Source organism: Corvus kubaryi, unplaced genomic scaffold, assembly GCF_017639235.1.
Source record: "Corvus kubaryi isolate FWS band 111438036 unplaced genomic scaffold, C.kubaryi_AGA036_p1.0 37249, whole genome shotgun sequence".
Classification (NCBI taxonomy): domain Eukaryota; kingdom Metazoa; phylum Chordata; class Aves; order Passeriformes; family Corvidae; genus Corvus; species Corvus kubaryi.
In genome coordinates, this window is record NW_024581072.1 from 6,226,077 (window position 1) to 6,251,720 (window position 25,644).

The following is a 25,644-nucleotide window of genomic DNA, read 5'->3' on the forward strand; positions in this document are numbered from 1 at the left end:
TTGTCCCGCTCTGCTCTGCACTGGTGCAGCCTTACCTGGAGTGCTGGGGGCAGTTCTGGGTAGCACAGTACAAAAAAGACATTAAGCTATTAGAGAGCATCCAAAGGGGGGCAACGAAGACGGTGAAGGGCCTTGAGGGGAAGCCATATGAGGAACAGCTGAGGTCACTTGGTCTGTTCAGCCTGGAGAAGACTGAGGGGAGACTTCACAGCAGTTACAACTTCCTTGTGAGGAGGAGGAGCAGACACTGATCTTTTCTCTGTGGTGACCAGTTAGAGGACCCAAGGGAATGGCCTGAAGCTGTGTCAGGGGAGGTTTAGGTTAGGTATTAGGAAAAGGTTCTTCCCCCAGAGAGTGGCTGGGCACTGGAACAGGCTCCCCAGGGAAGTGGTCACAGCACCAGCCTGACAGAGCTCAAGAAGTGTTTGGACAATACTCTCAGGCACATAGAGTGATTCTTGGGGATGGTGCTGTGCAGGGCCAGGAGCTGGACTTGATGATCCTTGTGGGTCCCTTCCAACTCACCATTTTCTGTGGTTCCTAGTCCCAGAGTACTCTGTATTCTTTCACATTGGCTAATCTAGATTGGTTCACAGCTGGAATTATGGGCCCTGAGGATGGTGAGAGACTCAGCAAGGCAAAAAGCTGAGACTACCTGGTGGGGTTAAACTCCCCGCTGACCTGCCCTGGAAAAAGGGATGGAAGCTGGGCAGACCAGCAGAACCAAAATTACAACAGATTAAAAAATTCCCTGACCACTAGGCATGTAGGTAGCAAGGCAGAAGAGAAATGTTATTAGACCAATAGTTTGTGTGGTTCAATACGGTGTGCAATGATTTCACATGACACTTTTACACACAAAGGACTCTATTTAGTGTTTTAATCCCACACAACAGCATGACGTATCTGTTCGTTCCTTGCAATAGTGGAATCGCCATGGTATTTCCTAATGCTCTGCCTTGACTGCTATCAAAGGGAAATGTCTGAGTCACATAGAGCACAATAATGACAGGAAAAACTCGGATGACCTACTTCTTACCCACTGCCTTCAGGCAGTAGTATTTCTGTGCCTGGAAACCTTGAGGGCAAGCATCCCATAGCAACCCTGAGTTAAGAAAGTGGTGAGGTATTTTGGGGGTTAAACAGTCTGATCAGGAAGAGGGCTGCACTGTCTGAAAAGAGGTGGGAGATGTTTTCTGGACTTTGGCTGATGTTCCTGGGGAGTTCTGCTGAGGGGTAGCATTTTCAGGAATTTAGAAAAGGGAAGGGAAATAGTGTTTTAGCACAGACACTTGTCATGGAAATAAGTGAATTAAGCCAACACACACGTACACAGGCTGAGGAGCAGATCCGGAGATCTGTTTACTGTGGTGGGTTTACCTTTGTATCACACTGTGATTCACTCTGGGGCTCTGAGGGAAATGTAAGTGAGCAGCAGTCATGACCACAGCTGCTCTACCAGCCAGAGGTGGGGGCTAGAGTGCAAACTGTCCTGCATTTCTACAGCCATTTCAACCGAGAGAGTTTAACTATGCTTTTTGCTGTTGCACCGAAGGAGGATGGCAGGAGGAGTCTCTGAAGAGCTTCTGCTCTTCCCCCCTGCATCTCTCTCTGTCCAGCAAGAGGAGTGGAGAGTGGGAGAGGATGCAGGAGAGGATGCAGGAGAGGTACTGAGCAGACTGTCTGCTCTTGATCCCATAAATAATACAGAGATATGTATAGTTCCAGGTGGTAACCCCTAAATGTGATTAGGATTAGGGCAGGAGGGAGGGTGTTTGGTGTCTTGCAGTGCTGCCAAACAAACCGATTCCTTGTGACCCTGCTAGAAATTCCTGGCTTTGGCTTCAGCAGAAACAGGATCTCACTTTAGAAGGAGAGTACCTTCCTTCAAGAAAGATAAGGTTTCATGCCTCAGCACTTGGTAGAAGGTCCTTCACCTGTTCCCATTTCTACACAGGAGTATGAGGAGGAAAAAAAGGTAATTAAAGTTATCATCATTGCTTTGGCTCAAATACAGGAGATGGGAAAAACGCTCATAGATTTAAAAGCATTTTTCTGCTTGCTTTAAAAGCAGATCTTGTCGTATTAACCTCATTTTAATTCTAAATTGCACCTATTCTGAGGGAAACTGAGGGAAAGGTAGCTGTAGATTATCCCTGGATAAGTGTATTTTTTCTTCTCTTTTTATAGGATGAAGAACAGCAATGGAAAGATGATCACTTTTCCTTGGCAGCTCCATAACCTACTTTTTTGAAGCAGCTGTTTCAAGTGACTAGGACCGCTATCACTAGTGCAGTCAAACTGAAATTCATGTGAAGGATCTGGTTTATCTCCTTCCCTCTACCCCCATCTCTCCCTATTCCCCTCCCCTTTACCCTTCCCCTTTCTCTCCCCCCCTCACCCCTTATTCTCCCCTCCCTCCCTCCTCCTTCCCCTGCTTCTCTCTTCCTCTCCCTCCTTCTGTTTCCTTCCCTTTTACTTTTCGTCTTCCGCCCCCTCACCTCTTGCTCTTTGTCTGTACTATCTTTTCTCATAATAAAATATGTTGCCTGGTAAGAATCCTCATGAAGGGCTAATTCAAGGACAAAGGGTGTTTATCTGGTCACAAGAATTTCTCTTTCATTTAATTTCAAATAATAAAACTTAGTTAGTTTATACACCGTAAATAATGTTAGCTTTCAAAAATCTATGAGAGAATGGTAGTGTGTCTTTGCTGAGCACAATTTAAAACCCCTTGTGTGAGCTGATCAAATTAAATAAAGCTTCTGTGCTGTCAAAGTTCGAAACCTACTGGTGTGCCAACATTCATTCTTCAGCCCTGTATTTAGCTCTCCAGGCAGACAAGGTCAGCTGGTGTATCCGATTGATCCAGCTTCTGTCTTATAGGAATATCAGACGGTTGTTTCTGTAAGAAAGAGGGTGTTTCCCCCTATTTTCCTCCCACAGCAGAGCAGCTGATTTAGTCTCATTCCACCAGATGGCAAGCTTTAACCAAGGAAAAAAAAAAAAAGTTTTTCACAACTATCCATTTACCTTAGGGGAGAGGGGGAAGTGAGCTTGGCTTAGTGGTTATTTTTGTTGTTTTTCTCCTTTCTGTTTTGAAGAAATGTTTTTACTATAAGAGGCTCACATCCATCTTCTGGCATGATTTGTAGCGTTTAGAAAAATAAATCAATAGAACAACGTTTGCTGTCAGCTATTGAGTAACTGACAGGTGTCACCTAGGGAAGCAAGAAATGGTTTAGAGTATATGATCCATCCCCAAATTTCACCTAACAGAGACAGATTCAGTGCTCCTAAACAAGCAAATGAGTATAGTAATTCCAGTAAAAATTGAGAAGACATTACTAAGCTCTCAGTGCTGCATCACTGACTCTGAGTTCTGGCCTTAAACCCCACATTAATCCCTACCTTTGACTCTCAGGAAGGAGCTGCTCTGCCATGTATTTCTGCCATTATAACCTGCCCTCAATGCCTGGACAATGCACAGAGCAGAGAACTGTGCATGCTCTGTTCGAGCTACATTATCTCTTCAGTCCAGGGCAGTCTACGTTTCAGATCTCCTGGGAATGGAGTTAAAGTCTGCTTGTGTTAGTGCAGCAGACTCTTATCTGCTGTGTTAAAGGTGCTAATTTTCACTCATTTTGTTTAACGGACTGGCTGTTGCAGCTTCACAGGGGAAGCAGGTGTGTCGCCAGGGGGTGGCTTGGCTTGGCATTCGTAACTCAGCCATGGAGTGTTACAGTGATGTGTGAGGACCAACTCTCCTAAGTTCAAGCTCAGCAATCTGTCCCTGTGGATATGGAGATACCTGCTTTGTCTCTGGCAACAACAACTCCACGGGACTCTGCAGCCTTTGGGTTAGAAAATCTGGCACAGGTAAAATTGCAGCTGCTAGTTCCTTCACTATTCTTTTAGGCTTTTTTTGTATTAGCAGTTCCTCCTCCTGAGATCACGGGTGCATCCCCTCTTGGAAACTGGACTCCAGGTAAATAACATGGTGAGAGCCTTGGCATCCCTGGGGGTTGCTGTGCCCATCCCTGTAAACAGAAAATGATAACCAGTTGTTCAAGAGGAGACCTGATTGGCTAGCATCACGAAAGTCTTCAAAGGGTGGAGGGAAAATCGACTCTACATCTTCACCTACTGACCTAACGACTGGAGAAAAAGAGTTCCCATTTTTTCCTGTAGGTTCTTTTCAAGTAAATTACTCTTCCACTATAAACATCTTTACAAGTTTGAAAATAGCTTTACGTGCTTCTTTGCACCTGTTTCTCAGCTCTTTCTAAAGAATAAACTTCTACAAAATAAATCAGTGCCGTAGGCATTTGTAAAATTATGAGCCTGAGGGAAATTTATGCAACAAACACAATTATGTGGCAGTTTGTGGAGCAGTCAAAACTTGTGAGCTCCAGTTCTGAGACTGAAAAATAAATACATACATTTTAGTTATTTTTGCATTTTCTGGTTCATGGTTTAAATTTTTTTCTCAACATCAAGGGAGGTTGGAAGACTTTTGTTTTTCCAGAAATGGGAACTCATTCTTCTGTTCTGACTCCTAGAACTGGGGCTTTACAAAAGGCTCAGGACTGATTATACTATGAAGATTGAAGAGCTGCAGCAGTACAGACTGCAGTGAAATGGAACAGCTAAGGAATACAGGTGGCAGGCTGTGGGTGTCTGACTCTGTATTCATGCTTTGAGGACTTAGCTTGTGCTTAATTTCTCTCAGGGAGGGGATTATGGGCTTTGGAGTTTTGTACTGTGCCTGGAGTTTGTTTAGGTCTTGGATTTTTTTTCCTTTTGGATAAAATACTGCAAATTCATGCAGTACCTCTGCCAGAGCTCCAGGCATGCATGGGGAAGTTGTGAATGCTCGCTGTGACTCCATCATCCCTGGCATCTCCTCTCTCTGGAAACAAGCAATATCTTTCCAAAGCCATGTAGGCATGACCAACAGCAAGACTCATGTTACTTTGCTTTGCTGCCACTCATCTTACTAACCACTTACTTTTCTGAATTAAGGGAGCTTTTGAAAGCATCACACCAAAGTGACTGCAGTGCAGCCAGATAGGAACTATCTGGTGTTTCCAAAGGCAATGTGTCCTCTGAGAGATATGGGAACCCACTGCCCTTCCCAAGCTGTTCTTAGCACAGCAGTAGTGTGCCAGCTTGGTACGCTTGTAAGGGTAAGGACAGCAAGGTTATTTTTGCACTGGGCCTCCCTTCTCTGCTGCTGCTAAAAAATGCCACTGCAGAGGTATAGAGAGTCACAAGAATATTTTTATAATTTCTGCTCTTGCTGTGGGCTTTGGGTCTGTGAACTTTGCTTTGGTTTTCCCAGTATGAGTTAATTTAGAGATCACTTGGTTTTGTGACAGAATGCAAAGGATAAGACCAATTGTGATGATTTTGGAATAAGACCACAAAACCCAGGCTAAAATTGCCCAGGAAGAGAAGTATTTTTCCTTCATTGCATCCAGTAAATTTGAATACTGTACTATAGTGAAATCCTCCCAAAACCTTGTATGTATTAATGTCTTTTACTTGGTTTTAATTTTACTATTGGCCTCATATGTGAAACTCTGCTGAGTCTGAATTTTTCCTTTTGTGTTATAATTCAGTTGTTGATATACAAACTAAAATAAAATCAGATTCTTTTTCCATATTCATAATGGCTCTGCAGTGCTAAAAAAACTTAACTGTAATAAACCAATGCAAATCAAAATTCTTTTCTCTTCTGCTAATAAAATTCTGTAATAAAATTCCAAGTAAAGGTAAAGGATTTAACATTCACATAACAAATTTTCAAGGGTAGGAATGGATTTTAAAGTCATGCATCTCAGTTAAAAAAGTGCTTTCAGTTAGTTCCTCTCTGAATGACATTTTGCAGTCTGTAGGGTTTGTTTAAGTCCTAATCTATCAAACACGGAGAGAGCTGAGATCACTGGTCTAAGTAATTTGTGGAGAGGAGACAACCCTTCTACCTTAAATTAATCTGAGCTTGCATTGAAAGAGCTGCTTGAATCAGAAGTGCTGGGCTGGCAGGTGGCTGAAACCACATGTGATCTTTGATGTCAGATGTGTGGAAACCATTAGGCCAACAAAGGTATATAAAAATGTATCTGCAGTAGGCTCGGGAATATTCCAGTGCTGCAAATGAAGGCGTGGTTGAGTTTTGGAGGAAAGTGCTAGGTGTACTTGCCTTGTGCTTAGTCTTCTTTGGGATTCAGCTTGCAGCCATGCTGGAGTCAGGGTCCTGAAGTAGATGAACCTTTGGTCTGAAATGTATGGCTTCTCTCATGTTATTTGTTTGCAAACGTTTTCTATGCTATTATCTGTTGACAATATTCTTAAATCTCTTATTTTACTTACTTAGATAAAAAAATTTTGCTAGTGATGCAGGCTCCTAGTCAATGTTTCTTCCTCAAATAAATGTTGTTTTGTTGTTAGTGCCTCTCTCTGCCACTGCTAAAATAAATCTGAATCCCCATCTCAATGCCTGTAGAGACAGAAACATTTAATTTATAGCAATTTCCTTTTCTCTTCATGGTTTCTACTTAACAGAACATGCTGGGTCTCAACCTGCATTTGCATTTATGCTAAATTACAAGCAGAACAATCAATACAAGTCCCAGTTCATGCTGCCCACGGCTGAACAGCAGCAAAAAAAGAAAACTGCCAAGGAAATCTTTCCCACCCAGCCAGCTTGTTACTTGTTTCTTGTTAGTACACTTTATTAGATGGCATTTAGCCATCTATTTATTTATCACAGTGGTCTTGGAGTGCTTCACAAGAGTTGTGGAGATAAAAGAGGACCTTATCCTTAGACACCTCGTGAATCTTCCTTGCAGGCAGTCCTTGTAGATGGCCACTTCTCAGGGCAGGTCAGGACAGCCAGAGAGGGTGTCTGGGCGCTATCTCCTCTTTGAGTGCCCAAAGAGATGAAGAAAGGACTTCCTTCCCTTCACACAGAACTGCTGCTGATGGGACCTCCATTAGGGTGGTTTTTGTGAACACTCATCCCTGACAATTTGTTCTCCTTGGCACATGTGTGTGCCTGCTCTCCATCTCACCCACCTAGCAAGCAGACCGTAGGTGACTGGTGACAGGAGTGATCTTTGTGCTGGAAGGCTGCTGAGATGGAGTTCTGCAATGACCATTCCAGCACTTGAGTGGCATCCCTTCTGTTCTGCCACCCACCTGCTGAGCTGCTACTTGTGTGGGTGAAGGCACCGCTAGATCTCTGTGCAGCCCTCCTCACAGAGCACGTGGCAAGGTGTTCACAGCTTTTGCCTTAGAACCCATGCTGAACTTAAACCAAGCAGAAGAGCATCTCTGTGATCTTGTGGCTAGCAGTCATATCCTGCAGAACTGCAGAGGCTGACTGAATTAACAGGATTAATGTGACTCCAGGGGGTCTCCCTGCAGCTAATCAGGAAACACTGGTCCTAATGAATGAAACACAGTGGAGAGAACTGGTATGCTAAAGGCAATGAATGTCCCCTTTATTGTAGTAGTTACAGTGCTAGTGATTAAACATTACTCTGTGGGATGCAGCTAACTCTCAAGCTAATTCTTGAATTGAAGAAGGAACAGCTCATAAAATGCCAGCTGCAAATGTAATGGAAACCGCTGCTCAGGACACTCATATTTTTTGAGCAAGGGTCGTGCTGTAATTGACGCAGGTTTTGGGGGCTATGGCTCCAGCTCCTGCTTGTCTTCCATGCAACTTCTACTTGGAGCCTGCTCCACGTCTCAGAACCAAGTAGGTTCAACAGAAATGAGATGAATTAATCATTTCCCCTCCATAAACTGATACTTATAATCCCATCTGTGATTTCCTGTTATGTCTTCCCTTCTGGAGAGAACTTTATTCCCTACTGTGGTGAAATAAAATGAACCGAACCATTGTCAAAACAATTCAAAGCGCTTTGCTCCTTTGGGCAGAGGGATCGGCTCTATAGACTACTTTGCCTGTTAACTCCTCAAACTGCTGAAGAAACAGGTGCAGGAGAAGTGACAGTGTGTCTAATACTATATTGTTAAATTTAAATGCTGTGTTTGTTTTATTGGTAACACAACATAGTGTGCAATACATCTCTCCGTCCCAACAAATGCCCCACCTTAGAATAAGTCAAAAGCTCTGTGTACCTGTAGATTATTGGCCGGCATCCAAATGAACTATTTTGTAAACATGCATGAAATATCACATAAAAGACACACAAAAAATACCAGCTGTGAAGAATGAGCCCTCAGTCTCTGTTCAGTCGCACTGTTAGACCAGAGATGCTGTTGGTTAAGCCAATGCTAATCACACTAAAGGTGCAGCACAGCTTCCCTGAAGGCATCAGCTTGGGGCTCTCTGCTCTAATGACACAAAATGTTTGTGGGTATGTTTTGGACAGAGTCCCTCATAACACAGCTTGATGAAGTGGGTAGCCAGCCAGCCTGCCAGGGTCCTTGGTCAAAGCTGAAACATCACCAAGTTCATGGTTGCTAAGTTTGCAACTGCCTGAATCCCTGCTGGAAAACCAGTGTCTAATGGGAAAGGAGGAAAAATAAATTGGGATGATGTTTTAACTTCTATTCTGCACCAGCTTGACTATAAACAGCTGACCCCTATTACAGCTGGTGAGGGGGTCAGTGGCTCTGACCGAGGAAGAGGTGACCGGTCCGGAGAGATGGTCCCAAAAGGAATCGCCTTCCCGAGGCTGCTGTCAGGAGGGCCCTTGCAGAGGCTGTCAGCTCTTTAGTAATATCAGCTCATGATTTCAGCTCAGCTCTGCAGGGCAGCCTCCAGGCCAAGCCAGACCAGAGAGAGACGAGAGGCTCGTGTAGCTGGTTCTGCACGAGGTGGCTTTATTATCCGTACTCTAGCGAAGGGGAGCTATGGGCGAGCATCTCCTTTTCGCAGGGGCAGGGGGCTTGCTTTTATAGGGATACAGGGGGTGGGTGCCAGGGGGTAAAGGCCAGTGGGTTACAAAGGATCTGCATAGGGTCTCCTAAAGGATTGTGGGTCTGTCTTTTCTCGCCGTGACTAAAGAAGTGATTGCCTTTGCAGGGAGTCCTGCTGGGCGATTATGCAATCTCAGCAGACATTGCTCCAGGGCAGTGGCTGGGCATACCCTACAGACCCCTGCAGGACCTGGGGCAATAGTGCTCTGTGAGAAAGAAATCCAGCTGCCTGGGAGCTGCTGAACTGTACCTGATGTCAAACACCAGTTATGTATGTATGTAAGACCAGTAAGATTTGTTTATTTTGCATGGAAAGGCTTTTTTTTTTTTTTTTTTTTTTAATTTATTTTATTGTCTCTTCTTACAGAGCTCTCTTAGCAGCTCCCATTCATCTTTCACCCAAAATCCTGGAAGTCCATGAATGAATAGAAAATCTATATTTACATTTCACTTTTGAAAAAGGCTAAATATGATAATGGTCAAGAATGTGCTTTTAGCATGGAATAAAATGTTATTATCCACCCTCTCCTTAGCAAAACCTACTTTTCTCCTGTCTAGTATTTCTAGGGGTACTTTCCCCATTATCTATATTATGCTAATTAGTTCCTAACTTCTACTTTCTCTCTTTCCCTGTCTTATATTTAATTTACATGGTGGATGTTGTCTTTTGTCCTATGGTTACAATAAACAATGAAAACACTGTTTTTTAAAACCTTTTTAATTGAAATGGCATGAATTCAAAGATTTTCAGGCAGTTCTAGTAATTTTGTCACATTAAAGTTTCTTTGGAGACTCTTCCCCCAAAACACACTTAAAAAACCCCAAAATAGCTTTTTTGCTTAGGCAGCAACTGCTGTGCAAAGGAAAATAAGAAAAGGCGAGTCATTAAAGAATAATTAAATATTTTCAAATTTTCACAGTTGCACATAGAATGTTGCATTCAAATGTGGATGCATTCTAATTCACAATAAATGTCCTTCCTCTAAGGTTGAAAATAAGCCTGAGATACAGATTCTGTTTTTAAAGATTGGTGCTAGGTTCCTGACCACAGTGTGTTTCCATAAGAAGTCTCCATAACTTCTTTTCACCATGCAATGAAATCCTTCTCCTCAGCATGTGGGGTCTAGATTTGTTGCTGCTGCAGGTCAAAGCACTTTCGTAGTTACCAGGGCAAGAAGGTGCTAGGGTGAGTAACCCCTTCAACCCCACTGAAGCTGGATTACTCATCCATGTGTAACCATCCCATCCCACAGAATAGGGAGGACAGCAGGGAAGTGACAACCAGAGCTCAGCCAAGAGGAGTAGGACACTGCTTGGTTGCCCTGCTATGTTACTTTTTTGTTATGGCTCCTGTGATTCCTGACCCAGCTGATTTCAATTGTTATTAAATAATCTATTTCCATGGCTTTGCCTATTTGTCTGTATCAGTTGTTTTGTTCTCAAAGGCTACTTCTTCTTCTGTGGTGTTTTTACTTTGTTCACAGAAATCTCTTCCTGTGCATGTATTGTACCCTGCATTGCTGAGGACCTGTGGGGCATGACGTTCATGAAGAGCATGGCTCTCACTCCACAAAGTACATTAACAATTGTTATTTAAGTTTTCTCTGAAAGACAAATCTGAGCAGATTGCAGTAAGATGTTTAACAACAGCTTGTAGTAGACGCTTTGATTTTTTTTTCTCTAGCACCCATACACAGCTCAAAAACTCATTTAGGCATCTTCCTCTTTATCTGTTACCTAGTGCATGGTGCTGGCTGCAGAGTGTAGTACCAAACACAGGAGATGAAATGCTGCAGTATGTTTCTCTCAACTCATGCTGCAAAGCAGATGGAATCAGTTGTGAAACAGGCCCAGGGTGAATCTCCTCAAACTGAGCTATAGGCCATAACTGCAGAGTTTCACTGATGCTAAAGTGTCTGATTTCAGGTAATGAAGTACTGCCTTTGCCAAAAGCACCAGTAACTGCCCCAATGTGCTTCATTTCCCCTTTCCAGAATTCAGGCTGGCAATGTGTAGGCAACCCTCCTGGGTCCTGGTGCTGATACCTGTGTAATAGAATAATAACAGAGGGCAATACTAAATCAAGATCCCAATCCAGTCAGTATCACAGTTACTAACATTCTGAAGAAATAGAATATCATGAATATCCATAGTGACTTTTGTCACAGAAAAAGCCATGGAATTTTTCAGCTGCAGAAATGCTTTGTAGTAAGTCTAAGATCTGCTCCAGACTTGTTTTACTGCAGACACACTCTGCAGGCATAACTTCATTTGATTCACTAATAGTCATGCCAATTATAAAGTGAAGGCATTTAATTACAGTGCCTGCAGCTTGTGAGGCTTGATTCAAAGCCCACCAAAGTCAAAGGATGCTTTAAAACTGAATGAAAAAAGTTAGAAAGACGGCAAGGAGGCCAAAGTAAGCTGTGACTACAGAATCACAGTTGGAAGAGACCTCTAAGATTATGCAGTCTAACCGTTCACCTGGCACTGCCACTGTAACCCCTGAACCACTCAACCACACCACCCAGCACCAGATCCAGATGCCTCTTAAACACCTCCACGGATGGGGACTCCACCACCTTCCTGGACAACCTACTCCAATGTCTATACATTTTCCAAAACAGGAAAAGTTTTCTTAAGCTTTGAAACTGTGACTCTAATAATTTCTATTTAATGGGCTTCTCCTTCCTTGACATAATTTTTTATATTACAATATTTGTTCCTTGATCTGATACATTAGTACCTTTATTTTATTCAAAAGTGAGAGTGCTCACAAATATTCTGCACTGGATATTGGTAGATTTCTTGCACTTATGAATTAAAACAAGTTGCTTTTAGCAACTGAAAATTTAATTTCACATGTATTATAATTGAATTACGCTTACTCAACAATGGAACACAATGCTTATTTGCCTTCTGTTCTGTTGTAAATTCTGTTTATGTTTTATGTTTTCTCCAGGTTATCATGTTTCAATAATACAATGTGATCATACAGCAGATTCAAATGCATCATAAAACTCTTGTACTTTGCTCTTTTGAACAGATGGCCAGGATGTGGGTTAGTGTTTATCAGTGCAACCCCAGTGAAATCAGTGGGAAAAGAGCATTTTAAAGAAACACTTTCTAAATATGTCAGAACTGTGAGATGTGATAGGGCTGGATATGGTTCTTGGTTCCCCCACCTTCTGTAAGCATTTATGCTTGAGGAAAGGGGATGCAGAATTTTGGCAGGATGCTGCCATTCTGGCTGGGTAGCATGTTTACTCTCAGCTCCTTTTAAACACACAGGCCCAACAACAAGGCGGCATGAAGTAGACAAGTTTTGACAACAGAATATTGTGATTCTGGTCAATTTCCAAACCTGTCTCTTTTCTTATCAGTAAATGGGATAAAAATGTGTAAAATGCCACATTATGGGTGTGGGAAGTCTTAGTTTTGATGTTTGCACATGGACCAGTGATCCATAACTAGGAGAAGCAGGTATGTGCAGAGTCAGGTGGTGCAACCGTGAAAAGATTGATTTTTCTCCAGAGATTAGCATGGCTCCCCGGAATACTACAGTTGCTCCTTAATGAGCAGTTTTTGTAAAAATGGGATTGATCAGCATTCCTCTTGCTCACTGAAGGAGCCGTGGGACAAGAATCTTCATGGTTTTCCACATTAGAGGCCTCCTCTGTTTTTTTCCACAGGATGATATGTAGCTTGGATGTCTATGCAAGTATCTGGTGAGCCTCTGACTCCTGTGATATCCTCAACATTTCTGCCCTACTCTTAATGCTCCTGAACATTATTGAATTATGTATCAAGTTACTGCTAATGAGATAGAGGTACAGAATTAATCAAATAACCCAAGTTTCTTTAGAAAGTGATGCTAATTGTTAATGAAACAGCAGTAAGGAACCATTGTACCTTGGACTCACCCTTGAAGGTACAAAGAACGTCCTTTAATGTTGGAAACCAGGACATCAACTTAACTGAAGTTATCTTGTAATTTTTTACCTGTGGGTTATTAATGTCAAGTAAGTTCCTGATGATTATTTAAGAAGCTGGAACTCTTACGATGTCTCTTTAAACAAGCTTTCACTCAGGCTTACACAATTAAAGCTTATACTTTGATTTGTGCAGTGCAACACGGTCCCAAAAAGCCGGAAAGGCTTTTGTATCTAGTACCTTTTTGCTCTGTGAGCTGATCTGTCTGTGCTCTCTGCATGGGGAAGGGGAACTTGGAAAATCTGGAGCCATATCTATACATCATCACCATATATTTAGCTAGTGTACTCTTTTGGGAGTGGAACGAAGTGCTCGGTGAAGCTAAAGTTGTTAAATTTAATTTGAGAGATCTCATGTTTGTACAAGTTATCTTCATTTTCCATGTTCCAGAAGTAGTTCTGCTATCTTTCATACCTAAAGCCTTAGTAACTGTACCGTGTTTGAGTCCTGTAACTTAAATCATGGCAGAGATACTGTGAATTATCACCTATTTTACAAGGATTGCAGTTAGCTATTTTTTATAGAAAAATAAAGTAAAATTTAGTCTCTTTTTGTCTGTAACACTATCTTTTAGATGGTCTGTTTCATAGGCTGTTTCACATTTCACATGTTGTAGTTACCGTGGCTCAGGCCCTTGCAGTGTCAAGACATGTATTGAATGTGAGTTAGGTAACAGAGCCATCAACTTTCACATCAAACCATGAACTTACAGTAATTTTTTTTCAATATTGCCAAGACTGAGACAAAGTTCAGTGACTTACAGTGAGTCTGATATCAATGGTGCTGTTTTTTCAGAGAAGTGCATGTTTCTGTAGCTCTTTTTAGAGGTGGGGGCATGAAGAAATTGTGCTCTGCTTGATTTCATCAAAATAGCATTTGATTGAGGACTGGTCCTCACAGTGTTTTGATAGGTGTCACTGCAGCTGAGACAATCTGGCTATGGAGGGATCAGAATTGTGAAATTAGATTCTGCCTATTGACTGAGATTGTTCGGAATGCCACCAACACCATTAAGATAAATGGCTTCTCTAACACTGTGAAGAAAGGGGACTAGCGTTGCTCTCAAATATTTAATAATTATTGACGTTTGCAATATTCATATCATTGACTTACAGGATGGATTGTAAAGAAAGAAGAAACATTTAAAAAGAGACTACCCTCAATGTAATGAACAGCAACTGAGAACTGCAGAAGCCTTAGACTATAACTTCGTACTGATTCTCTGCTACAAGAGCGATCTGAAATGATAAAAAGACAGGACAATATTGCAGTACAGCTTGACTAAGACATTGAAGTGTTTGTTTTCATCTAGAAGTTGAATGAAATTAAAAGGATTAATGTAGCTTCAGAGGTAGTTAACGTGATGCTGTTTTATAAATATTCTCAGGATACCTTCTCTGGGATCCATTAATCTCTGGACAGAAATTAACTGATGTTTGGGTTTGTAATAAAAATAAGAAAAATTTTATCTCAGTTTTATGTCAAGATGGTTTTTAAGCAGACAAGGATTACACTGTGTCCTGGCATGAGCTATGAGACCACAGGTTGGAATATCCTAGGAAAGAAATGGAATGGTATACTTAACAAAATGGGATAATTGCAATCCAGTGAAATAAGCTCCCTGTAAAACCAGGACTGCATTCAGTCAGGCAAAGTAAGCAATGACATCTTCATAAAAAACAGTGGCATCCAGTATGAATGGATGTTAGAAAGCGGAGTATCTGTATTCTTCTTTCTTGAGCCAGACTGCTGCAGTGAAGCAGCAACACAGAAGCATGTCCTTGGTGCTTACATCTGTCCTTGTGCAAGATGAGTCCCACTGTAATTTCTTCCTGTCAGGCCGTTTCACTTCCTTGCAATGTTGGATGAACATCTAGGAGCAGAGCATTAGGAAAATATATGCTGTTCACACTTGCCTGTCCACAGATCTAGGTTTGCAGTAACCAAAGGGAATTTTTAAAACATACTTTCTCATGTAGTCTGTTCACACAAGAAAAGACAGACGGGCTTGGTCGCTAAGAGGAAGAACAGACAAGTGTGAGGAGACGTGCATGCAGACAAGTCAGGCTTACTATGATGTATGGCTGGTGTGCTGGGACCAGTACCTCCGGAGAGGAGATCTGGAGGTCTGTAGTGGAAGGAGAAAGAGGCCATCAAGAATGGACATTTATTGACCCCAAAGTCAGAAGCAGGAGTTATGAAAGTGATGAACTAACCTGGGACTTCCCCTGCTCACATCAGAGCATGCTTGTACCAACTCTGCTTGTCACCACAACTGGTAGTAAAATGAGGCCTCTGGTGACAGTGAGGATGAGAAAGAGAAAGGTATTGCTGCTTGAGACCTTAATTTGAGGACTCATGAAATGTGTTTTTCACAGCACTAGAAAAAAAGACTTTTGTGCTAAAATTAGCTAAGGAAAAATGAAAGACCTGTAGTGGTTTGTATGTGTAGTAAGAAAACATACATGTCAGTCTGGTATCACTGTGCCATGCCTGGCTAGCACAACCTTATTAGAGTAAGGGAGTTCAGGGGTTCTTTGTCTGCTTCTTCTCTGCTCCCTGATGCAAAGCACCTCCACACCACGATAAGTCATACTGCTCATCTGGCCACCAGGTCCTGACTAAAGTGATGCCTGGTTCATCAACACAGTGGCATTTCCCTTGGAAATTTCCCAAACTTAAGTTATGCTGCAATTTTTTGGCAAAGTACTATTTGCTAATGCATTGAACTCTGGAAGAAAAAAGCAGGCTTTTCCTACAAGCAGCTCACTGACCGTGGAGCACTTCTGGAAAACTGCCTTGATGAAGGGTGTGAAAATCTGGCTCTGTCACCTCTGTCAGTGGTGCAGAAGGGGATTTTCTTTTGTGTGCCTGGTTGTTACAGAGTCCAGACCAATGTTGTGCTGATTCAGACATCCTGGGTTAGATGTTTCCAGCTGTGCACAGCTCTATTCTGTCTCCCCTGAACGTGAAGAACTGCGGTGATATCACACCTCATTTCTTCCTTGTTGGTCCAAGGCTGAAAGGTTAAACTGGTCTAAATGCATAACCAGCCCCATGACCTAATGGCAGCTTCACACGTTTAAGGTGAATGTGTATGGATGTGAGTTGTTTGCTCAGGGAAAGCACTCACAGGTTTTAGCTTAGGGACTCCCTTTCAGATAGACTGGAATGGGAATGTCTGTGAGTAGAAACAGCTGGATCAAACTCTCTGTAAGTAATTAACACACAGGAGAGACAGTTGTGCTTGCACTTTGTCAAGCCTCTTGGTAAGACTATGTACTCCAGATAATTAATCATTACATTTCCCTATACACATAATTACCTCCACTTTCTTGCTCTCCCACCTCCACACATATAAACAATTCATATGCATGTATTTACAAAGTAATTACAGAGTGCATATGCTGTGATTAAAGGCAATATAAACTGTGTTACTCTAATTACAAGAAAAAAAAAAGAAAAAAATGTCCCAAACAATTGAAAGCACAAGGAGGAAACTACACCACTTCTCTAACTGGATCAAATCCCTTTCTCTTCAGACTATTAAAAAGAAAAAAAGAAACTCAAATATTCTCTGCTATGAGCCTGGCACAAAACCTGAGAGTATCAGCCAGCCCAGCAGGTCCCTTGGTTGTAAATTATTTAATATAAGGGACATAAATCAGAAAGCAATGTTACTTGGGACAAGATGAAAGAAATGCTGCATCTCAAAGTTAGAGCACCATTTGGGTTTAGTTTCCTTCCACCAGATAAGAGAAGCTCCTGCAGATATAGCTTCGGTGGAAAACACCCGCATCCCACATGAAGTGAATACAGGCATGTTTGCCTTCTGAAAACCCTTGCTGGCTTTGTTTACATGAGGTGATCTTACGTGACTTTTATACAAGGAGCAACACTGTTCTCTCCTCCTGAAGTCTCACATGCCCCCATGGTATTTTGACACATGATCTGTGTGTTTTCATGGCAGACTGCCCTGATGCTTTCCTTCAGAGATTTTGGGCTCAAAGCTCTCCAGACTACCAGCAAATGAACTAATTCTGTGGCATGGGGAGAGCAGGACCAAATGGAGTAATTCTGCCTTTTCTTGGACAATAATCTAGGGCACCTGTTGTGACTTTTGAGGATGGTCCTGCTCAGGGTCAGGAGCTGGACTGGATGACCCTTGTGGGTCCCTTCCAACTTAGTTTATTCTGTGATTCTGTAATCCTTTTTTCTGGGCTTCATGAGGCAGGATAGTAAGAGTAGGAAAAAAGAAGGAATGTGACAGTGAAAGAACATATTGCTTAGATTTATCTCATCTGGCACCAAATTGTTTCAAAAGTTACCACTCACTTTTGCCACTAAAAGTCAGTGGTGGGACCACACTTGGACCACACACAGCAGCTTTTGCCTGACAAACACTGCTAAGAATGACTTATCATTAGATCTAAGAGCAAGTATAGAGTGATGGTTGCTTGTAGTTTTTATGTATTAGTGGGGCCGCTGGGAGGGCCTGTATATATTCTATGTACCCTGTGTTGCTCATGAAGTTCAAAACAAAGGGCTGTTATTTCCACATCTGCAATACCAGGCTAAGCTACTGTAAGGTCTGCACAAGGAGGTCCTGGACACCAGCTTCAGCAGCAAGTCAACGTGTTTTCTGCCACAGGAGGATAACTAGAGTCCATCATCTCTACTGGGCCACCTACTTATTGTTCTGGGCATTCTTTGGACCTGTCTTTGTAGAAGCGGATATATTGTTTTGTGTTTTGAAGTGCTCCCTATGCTAACATCTGGGAGAAATTTAGAGTGCTTAGTGGAAGTCTTAATGTTGAGAAAAGAAATGGAGTAGATGTGAGAGATGGCAGAGGAGGATCAGAACCACAAAATCGTAGGGCCATTGAGGAGAAGGTATGTCATAGCAGATGACTGGCAGGGAAGACAGGGAGGATACCATACAGAAATTAAATGAGCAGAGACAGTGTGGTGATACAAGAGTAGGGATGGCTTTGAGCTATTGTAATGTGCTTATTGCTAGAGACTATAAAAAACCTTGGAGTCCCACTATCCCTGTGGTGTCAAACAACAGAGAGCTAAACGCCCTGGTGTCTTATAGCAGCTGGCTGACATTGATGGCAGAGCCTGCTACAGACACCATCTTGTGTTCTATCAAGGAGAATATGGGCAATAACTCTCTAGACCTTCACACTGTTTGTGACACTGGGGGGCCTCTGCAGGAACCCAGTGAATGACCATGAGATTAAATCATACACTTCCTTCTTACCAGAATAGTTTGCAGCTAGTGTTAGGAAGTTAGGGCTAATCGTCTGACCTTATTCTGGCATGTGCTTTGTCTTCGCAGCCTTCAAACTTAGCTTAAAGTAGGCATTACAACATCATTTCCTGTGTGTTTAAGAAGAGAAGAATTATCTTCTCCTTGGTCACCTGAAATTCAGAGCCTGACTCAACTTTCCTGCAGACCATGCAGCTTTGGATCACCACAGTGCCAACCCTAACCCTTCAGTGTCTGGCCTGAGTAACAGTATCTCATTAATTAATACACAAGCTGTGAAATGGGATTGGAGCCAGGTGGTTTGAAATTTTGCAGCCTTTGAGGGGAAATTCTGTGTTGTGTAAGGCTGAATATGCTGATGATCCCAGCAGAAGAGAAAGTGAAGGTGTCTGTCTCCAGCTGAAACTATGCCTGGGCTGAAACTGTTCTGTTTGAGTCAGAGAGGTGATTTAAACTGGTACCAAGTGCCATTACCTGAAGTGCAATTTAGCCAGGAAACAAACCTCCACTTACAAAAAGCACTTGATGATCTTTAATTATCACAGCACGTCTGGACCTCAGCTTTCAATCTCATCAGGTAAGTGTTTGCCCTCTGATAACAGGCTGAGTCACTGGGTGAATAAGGAGGTCAGAGGAAGGAGAGAGCTATGTCAAAAGACAGAACCTCTTCTTGGAGAGATCCTTGGTGTGGAGGGAGACTGGGGCCATTCACAATTACTAGTTCTGCATCACCTGAAAGCAAATTCACTGGTTCCATAGGGTCACTTGTAGCATTTGTAATGCTTTCAAAGTGTTCGATAATTGCTTATTTGTTCACCAAGATAATACATATTGGACACTGTACATGTTGTTCTGTATATTTCTTGGCTGAGTGCTGTGTTACAACACAGATTTTTATTTGAAAAATGTTATAAAGCTCTTGTGTTCCTCAGTGCATAGGAACAGTTTCCTATGCTTGCATACCAATACCTTGTATAAGTTTGTAGTGAGTAAATTAAAAAGGAAGCAAGGTCACCTTCAGCCTTGCTATAGTATCTGGAGTGAACACTGTCCAGAACTTGTGTTGCACGGTCTTTGCTGAGGCGGCGTGATCTTTTGCCAAATGGGTCATAGTGTGACAAAGGCCTGGGCTTTTTAGATCACATGCAGCCTGAGTCTTGCTGGGGCAGTAGAGCAGGATCAGGGTTAACAGCCTTGATATGCAGAAGGAGCAAGAGCCTCAGTTTTCAGCCTGGCCAAATAGATAACTTGTGCTCACAGCTATCCTTGTAGTCTAAATTACGCATGCGTTCCACAAACCCGCATATACTAACCAGGAATTATGTCAGCTGCAGACAAAGCAATTAGGCTCATTTTCTCAGTGCATATGGCATGTCAGCAGCTGGCAAACAGTTTGCAGGAGGGCTCCTAAAAGTGCTACCATTAGCCAAATTATTGTCATGGATAATCAGAGATCAGTTTCCTCACATTGCCAATGTAATGCACAATTTGGTTAGGCTTTGAGATGGGGAATTTAATTGCAGGAAGAAACCTTTTTCATTTTACAGGGATACAGTGATAAAATAGTTTACCTATGATTGGTCAAGGACTTCCTTACCAGTGTTAAATCTGATATCTGGAAATAATAGCTAGAATTTATTTCATTGGTAGCAGTTGTCTAATCTGCTCATTTCTTCTGCAAAATACTATTTGCTCACTGTTTTGTCACTTAAACTGTATGACTAATGTTCTAAATTAAAACACTGTCCTGTTCTTCTACCAGCCAAAAGTTTAATGACAGTTATAAGTCTAATGCCAGAGGACTAAAGTTAAAAAAATCCCTTTCTTTCTCTTTCCTCTGAGGTCTTCAGGCCACAGGGATTGGATCCCATATGACAAAAGGTGCTGGGCTCAGCCTGGTTAAATCAAAACAGAGAGAAAGGGAAATGTGGGTGTTGGGGTCCCTCCCCTGCCATGTTGTCCTGGGAGAGGGGCCCTGAGGGCACAGAGACGGGGCTTCCCTGTCCCTGCTCAGCCTCGTTCCCATTGGTTGGTTTGTGTTCCCTGCGCGGGCAGAAGGACCCTTGGTCCCGTGATTGAACAGTTCCTCGGCAGAGCTCCGGCCATGCGGCTGGAGAAATAAACATCTCTGAAACATCTAGCAAGAATCTGTCTGTCCATATATATTTCCTTTCCACGGGACTCCTGGTTTGATATATGCGTGTTGCAGTATCCCCACTGCAACAAATGGTGGAGAATTGAAAGCAGAACGATCCCCGATCCCTAAGCGACTGATTTGTGTGAGTAAACCCTGGAAACTTTGGATTCCTCTTCTTGGTTTTGCTTTGCTCTTCCATATCTAAACTATGGAGGAACAGTGGGAAGACTCTTGGCTCTCCGAGCCGCATATGGACATTTATCTTAAAATGATTCTTGAACAACGATTTGTAAATTTTAGCTTGATTCAAGCTCAAAAAGAACTGAAACACTTCCTGGCATGGTTGTTTAAGAACTTTTTCTATGTTTCTTGGGATTTAATTCTTACCAAGGGCTTTTGGAAAACCGTTTGGACACAGTTAATACTGGAGTCAAAATATATGCCGATGGAAGAATATTTTCGTGAATATTATTTAGTTACCGAGACTGCTGAGCAATGTCAGCTGTGTCCTGGCGAAGGGAAGCCTGGCGCAGGGACCGTGCGGCCCAGGCCACGTGCACCGAGCGCTCTGCGAGCAGCAGCGAGGCAGTTCCCGCGTGCGGGCGGAGCCAAGCGAGCCGCAGTGTCGGCGGTGGAGCGAGGAGCGGCGGGAGCGGCGGTGCCCGCCCGGCCCCGCGCAGCGCGTGGTGGAGCGAGCCCCGTGAACGCCCGACCGAGAGGGGCGGCGCGCGGGCGGCGGCTGGTGGCAGCGGCGGTGGAACGGAGCCGCGCCCAGCCGAGACGCGCGCTGGAGCAGGGCGCGGGGGGATCGTCGCCCGGGGGCCCGGCCGAGATGTGGATGCAGCGCCCGGCAGCAGCAGCGAAGCTGCGACCAGAGGAGGCGACGCACGGAGAACTGAGCGGCGCGGCCCGGCCCGGCCCGCGCAGCCCCGAACGCGACCCTGGGAAGAGCGCGCAGGCGCCAGCAGCTCCGACAATTCCAACACGGGAGCGACTGAAGGAGAGAGCAAAGACGCAGCGAGACAGAAAACAGCAGCCACTCGGAAAAACGAAAAGATCATAGTAACTAAGATCTTAGGGATAGTAAAATGGTATAATGTTAAGCAAAATTATGGTTTTATAACAAGGTGTGACAACCAGCAAGACATATTCGTGCATAGAACTGCTATTAAAAAGAATAACCCTGAAAAATGCATCCCAAGCTTGGGAGATGGAGAGGTGGTGGAATTTAAGATTATACGAGGTAGAAAAGGGTTACAAGCATTGCAGGTCACTGGGCCTGATGGTGTTCCTGTAAAAGGCAGTATATATGCAAAAAATCGTAGTCATGTTAGACAGTATCTCTATTGTAAAACCCCCCTACAGTCTCCCTTTCCTAATCCCACCTTTCCCTTTTACCCTATGTCCTATTACCCCCAGTGTATTCCCAATCCGTTTTTTCACCCATGGTTTCCCTCACAAAACCATGCTTTTGCCAACTGTTTCCCCAAAAATCCCTTTCCAATGCCGAGTGGGGGATGAAAAGGGGGAGGGAAGAAGTTAAACCCTCTCCTGCCTCAGTTTCCCCACAAAGCATGCCTGGAGAGTCCTGTCTCCCTTCTGTCAGCCCTAAGATGTTCCACAGAATCTGTTTGGACATTTAAAGACTCAGGAGGGTGGCTTGTTTTGTCTTGAAACTGTTCTTGTTATGTTTATCCAGTTGTTTTCATTCTCCTTTTATTAAAATAAAACGGGTGAGGTGTTGGGGTCCCTCCCCCGCCGTGTAGCCCTGGGAGAGGGGCCCTGAGGGCACAGAGACGGGGCTTCCCTGTCCCTGCTCAGCCTCGTTCCCGTTGGTTGGTTTGTGTTCCCTGCGCGGGCAGAAGGACCCTTGGTCCCGTGATTGAACAGTTCCTCCGCTGAGCCCCGGCCTTGCGGCTGGAGAAATAAACACCTCTGAAACATCTAGCAAGAATCTGTCTGTCCATGTATATTTCCTTTCCACGGGACTCCTGGTTTGATATATGCGTGTTGCAGTATCCCCACTGCAACATGTGGGTGGGAGGGTGGGAGGCATAGCTGCATGTGTTGTGTGTGTTGTGCTATTATGTTTGAAAGGCACTGCTGTGGAAAAGAGGAGGTTTGTGGGTTACTTAGAGCATGAGTCTTGGTCAGTTAATGAATATGATTGGGGTTGAGGGAGCAGTGAGGAACACTCCTGGAAGGGTGCTGAGAGGCACTGAGTCACAGGGGCAAGGAGCGAAGAGGGTGTTCCACCTTGCTTCAAGGGTCCATCCAGAAATGCTTTCTGGGGACTATCTTCATGTTAGGCCTTCCTCATTCAGCTTCCAAATGTAGCTGCAGCTGTGACTCAGTCCAAGCCGCAAACAGTTCTCACCTGGTGCTGTGGCTTTACTGGCATTGAAAATTGCAGACCTGTGCATTCATAATGCAGAATAGGCAGGCTGAACTCCTCAGTGTCTGTTTGATGGCATAACACTCCATACATTTTGGGTGATGACTTGCTAGTCAGCTTGCCACCTCCTGTGCGATCTTGTGCGACATTCTCACATGTGGGCTCTCATTAGATGATGGGGTGATATACAAGGAGGCATCCTGCAAGCCCCACCCAAAGAAGGCTGCATAAATAACTGCTCTAAAGCCAGGCAGGGAGAGATCATAAAACTCACAAGCTCAGAAAACTTAAGACTTCAGGCTGTGCCTGTAAGGGCAAGATAACATTGATAGAATAGGATTTGTGCATTGTTTTAAAGGAGTTGTCCAGGATTTTATACACTGGGCCAAATTCAGCTCTGTCATGACATTGATTTCAGTGCCACTGTTACATGATAGTATTTGCTTGGGCTCCCTGAAATGGATTTGGGGAGGAAAATAAAAAAACCACCAGGTTCAGCAAGTATATGTTCAGCTGCAACACTGTATTTGAAAGGTCTGTTTGTCATCCTGTCCCCTAGTTTCCTGATGGCTTCAAAGGACTTTACAGGTATTGACTAATCTCAGAGTGACCTGTAAAACAGATGCAGTGAGTAACTATCACCTCTGCTGCAGAGGCTAGGAAAGTGAAACAAAGGAGTTTTGGCTGCACAAGAAGCTGAATTGGTCACTGTGAGGTCCTGGCTATCCACCCTGTCCTCAGACCTCTTGATCATACCTCTGCCAAATAAAGTATTCTGCTCCTTGCTCCCCTAGCAAGTACTTCTTTTGGACTAATTGTTGATCCTGTGGGACACTGAATTCAATGTCAATCTATTTTTAATAGAAATCCCATCTGGAGTTAGCTCAGAATGACTGGCTAAGGTTACCTGAACCAGCTTGCATTGTTCCTTCTCTATTTACAAGAAGAGGTGTGGGTGAGTACCTTACACAACCAAACAGTAACTGATGAGGGTTTTTTGGATTGCCATTTAAAATCATCTGCCAGCACTTTCTTTACTGGATATAAAATAAAACTATCTGTACAAAGGTGTGGAATATGCACAAAATGATCTCTCTCAGCTGAATGGTGCAAGCAGTTATGTTGGGACAGAAAATGAGAAACACTATGTGCAGTCTGGTAAAGAACCACAAAAATTTGCAGGCAGCTGTCTTTTGCTGAATAGCAGTTTTGCAGTGACCTCAACTGATTCAAATTCTTTTATGTGGATGAAGATAGGGGGAATGGAAAAAACTAGGAAAAGACGTAGAAAAGTCAGTGTTTGGATTTGATATTTTGGAACAATTGCTGGTTTCAAAGCATAGCTGGATTTTATTTAAAACCAGAAAACCCAGTTAAAATGACTCATCTGTGGCATTTTTTATTGTTTCCTGGAGAATTCTGTTACCTATGTGTTAGCCTTTCTGTAGTGGGGCAGACATGAGGATGTCTCACTTTGGAAGTTTTGGTGCTACAGAAAGAGCAACGAAGATGCCAAGGGGTCTCTTCCAAGAAGAAGTTTTAGCTGGTAACTCATATGTATGTTTTCCAAATAACGGAAGTTACCATTCCTGCTCCAGAGAATGGCGGTTCTGGTATAGCTGGTGCTTAAAAGTGATGTTTCTTAAACAGATGCACCCTACAGATGTTTATAATTTCATCCTTCACCTAAACTAATGCCGCGAGAAAGCTAGTGCAAACCTTTCCTGTGGGTTCCCTTTTCAAGGCTCAGATGAGGAGCTTGCATTTGGTGAGACTGAGTGATCTTTTGCAGCCAGCATACTACACTGAGTATCTTGTGCTTTTTGAGGATTCATGCCAGTTATGGCACTGCAGAATTACTTAAAACTGATTTTAAGGAAACACTTATATTCTAAAATATTTGGGGTAAATCATGAGTGGTCTGATAATGGTGGAGAAATCTCTCAAAATGAGATTTGTTGGTGATTAAAAACAATTTTCTATAATCCATGAAAAACTTTGAAGTCAGAATCAGTAAAAAACTAGATGTAAGCTAGAAGTAATCCTATAAGTTTTTTCAGGTTTTATAACTCACAGTAGTCTGTGAGGTTTTGACCATATTTACAGAAACTGAATTTGTTCAGTTATACAACTAAAAATATTTAAAGTTGGCAGCCTAATAAATTCATTCAGATGTGGTGATGAGATCTGTGGATTTAATAATTACATTCCCAGCCATCACAATTATAAAAGTTATGCTTGGAGATAATCATGTGAGGCAGATATAATTCCCTGTTGCTACCTGAATTTTCAACTGGCTCTGTATCATTAAAGTTGAAAAATATTAATTAAATGCCTCTCCCTAACATTTAATTTCTCAGAATATATTTTTTGTCCCCATTTTTAGTCCCCATTTTTCTTCTCTTTTTAGGAAATATCAAATGAAATATATTAATAAATTTACAAATAAGAGTTTTATTAAAGGTACTAGGGATGGAGAGTATAGCTGAACATAGTACCAGAGGGAAAAAAAAAGAAAAACAGGTTTTTCTTTCAGTAAAAAAGAACATTTTTCCTTTATTTTTTCCTAGAAAAAGAAAATATTTTCCCTAAAGGGAAATAATATCAAAGGATCCCTGAATTAAAATAGACTTTTAGACTATGACAGGGAAGAAATTACTCAGAGAGCTGCTTAAAAAAGATGATGATATATTGGTAAAACTGAATTAAATGTATCTTTTCTTTTAGTGTGTATTCTCTTGTTTTTCAAAAGAGTAAGAGATAAGTGGATCTTCAAAAATGGTGATGTGCATTTGAATCACAGCACATGCATCAGCTTTCTTCAAGGGTCTAGTGAGTTAAAGGGTCACTCTGCAGCAAACAGCATCTCATTTTTTTGCAGAGCTG